Source organism: Nycticebus coucang, chromosome 12, assembly GCF_027406575.1.
Source record: "Nycticebus coucang isolate mNycCou1 chromosome 12, mNycCou1.pri, whole genome shotgun sequence".
NCBI lineage: Eukaryota > Metazoa > Chordata > Mammalia > Primates > Lorisidae > Nycticebus > Nycticebus coucang.
This window is the reverse complement of record NC_069791.1, coordinates 112,647,320-112,649,968: the sequence shown is the minus strand read 5'-3', so window position 1 is coordinate 112,649,968 and position 2,649 is coordinate 112,647,320. Positions and strand designations below refer to the sequence as shown.

General features: G+C 46.8%; 1 pseudogene; it reads right to left on the bottom strand.

The window, feature by feature from the left end:
• Positions 1-635: 635 nt before the first annotated feature.
• Positions 636-1,398, bottom strand: LOC128562075 (methionine adenosyltransferase 2 subunit beta-like; annotated as a pseudogene).
• Positions 1,399-2,649: the final 1,251 nt, after the last annotated feature.

The following is a 2,649-nucleotide window of genomic DNA, read 5'->3' as shown; positions in this document are numbered from 1 at the left end:
AAAAAAATGCTAGTTCACACACACCCTTTCTCTCAATTGTTCACTGCATACGTCTACAAAAGCAGGAGGCATCAAGCTGTAGAAGTTCCAATATACATAATATGTTGAAATATCTCAAGCATAAAAAGTGTATGTTACATTGCAAAAATAAAGTTTCTCTCTTCAAACATTTTGATCTGTGCTCAAGCAAAGCAAATGACGAACACCAGTGATTTTCATATTATTTCACACACTTTAAAATAATCCGCATAAAAGGGTAAATAATTGCAAAAACCCTGAAAATGTGGAATTATGGGAATGAATACATCTCATCAAAAAAAATGTCTACAGCAGATCTGTTTCATCCTGGTTCTCAAATAGTTAAGAATCATAATTTGTTATTCTCAAAATGCAAGTTAAGCCATAACAAACAAAATGATAAACAGAAATGTCATTACTGCAAACAAGGCAACGTTGCCTTTTATTTCTTTAGACCGATTCACTAGTGCAAGAGCATCATTTACCTGAAAGATCATAAGAGTCACAATTAAGGAGTACTCATACAAAACTATTTCCTTTTTGCTTTAAAAAGTGCCACATACCGTACTTTTCATTACAAATAAAAAATAATAATAATACTAAACAAAGCCAACAAACTAATGAAAGACTGCTTGTCTCCATCTCTTGTCAATGAGAAAGGCCAAAGTGATTCTTTGATTCCAATTCGAAATGGTGTTCGCTGGCCAATGCCCAAGGTCTCTAATTTGGAGCAATCAAGCTGAGCATTTCTTGGACGCTGTGCTCCTAGGACAGGGCTGTCAGTAATAGGTCTTAAGTGACTGCTAGGGAGATTGAAGGCATCTGCAATTGCACATGCCATTTCATACTTAGTCATTTGTTCATTGCCAGACCAGTGAAAGGTTCCCTTAATCAACGGATCCAGCATCCTCTTCTCTGCTAGCTACCGACACACTGTAGCTACATCTTTGACATATGTGGGAAACCTCTGCTGCCAGTGGTCCATGTTTGCTGACTTGTTGCTGAACTGCACTTTATCAAACATAACAGTCACAGCACTTTCTTCAAGCTTCTCAACTTCTCCGTACAAAATAGGAATCCTCAAAACAGCAGCTCCTAAATTGTTCTCCAGGACAGCTTTTTCTCCTTCTAATTTCGTTGTCCCATACAAAGTTAGAGGATTTGGTATGTCTTCCTCCCTATAAGGTGGATTTGTCCCATCAAATACATAATCTGAGCTAATGTAGATGAGAAATGCTCCAATTGCAGGGATATAAAATTTCTATTGTAAGCAATGGGGATGTGAAACGACTGGGCAGGCCTCCTGGCACCCCATTTCCTCTTGGGACTTAATAACCTTACCTTAGGGCCCAGCATTTTCAACCGTATAGTCACCTTCATTTGGGAGAAAGTACGTGCTATACAAGTGTTAATGCTCAGACAGCATTACCAGTCTCTTTGCCGGGACGATAGCCATGAGAATGAATACATAGAGCCAGAAGTTCCATGATTAGAACTTCCCAAAAAAGAAATGGGGGAATGAAGGAAAGTACTACCAAATCCAAAAAGAGGGGGGGCCAGATATGTAGCAGCACCCCTGGCCCCCTACCATAAGAATGTGACCTTTTGTAACTGTCCTAGGAAATAGCCCTGAGTTGAAGCAGATAACCGGTAACTGGTTCTGAAAGAAAAAGCTAAGCAAATGTTTAACTGCTGATCTTGTCTTCTCTTAGCAAATGGGGAGGACACAGGAGAAGCTGCCAGCCTGATCCTGAGTCAGGGAGGCGGTGGACAGAGCAGTGGGCTTGCGGGGCTGGCTCTGGGAGGCTGTGGTTACATGATAGTGTATCAGCAGGATCTGGGCACCAGGGGGAGCTGGAGGCCTGTTCCTGGGAGTCTGGGGGTGAGCAGAGCTGGGATCAGCCACCTGCTATGTCTGGTGCCCTCTGCTCAGGGTCACAGCTGTGACCACCCAACCCCGTGGGACCACACAGCCCTGCCCCTGACACTCTCAGGCAGAGGGACCTGACTAGGGCCCAAGGTGGGGTCAGAAAGCTGAGGGATCATTTGCGTGGAAGATGGGGACTCCTCTCTCAGGGTATGAAGAATGGACAGGCAGACCTGGGGGAGCTGTGCCTCAGCTGTGGGCACAGAAGGCAGGACCCAGGACAGTCCCCACCATGGCCTGGTCCCTTCTCCTCCTCACCCTCCTGGCTCACTGCACAGGTGACCAGACTTGGGCCCTGGTGAGACCCTGGGGCCCTGCTCTCTCCTCTTCTCTCAAGACCAAAGGTCCTGGGCGCAGTCTGTGCTTATTCAGCCGCCCTCGGTGTCAGGAACCCTGGGGGAGACAGTCTGAGCCGGTCTGGTCCGGACTGAACCGGTCTTGTCCGGTCTCAGCCGTTCTGGTCCGGTCTGAGCCGGTCAGAGCCGGTTTGGTCTGGTCTGAGCTGGTCTGAGACGGTTTGGTCCCGTCTGAGCCGGTTTTGTCCGGTCTGACTGGTCTGAGCCGGTTTGGTCTGGTCTGATCCGGTCTGATCCGGTATGAGCCAGTCTGAGCCTTTTTGAGCCGGTTTGATCCGGTCTGAGCCAGTCTGTGCCGGTCTGAGCAAGTCTGAGATGGTTTGATCAGGTCTGATCCGGTCTGAGCCG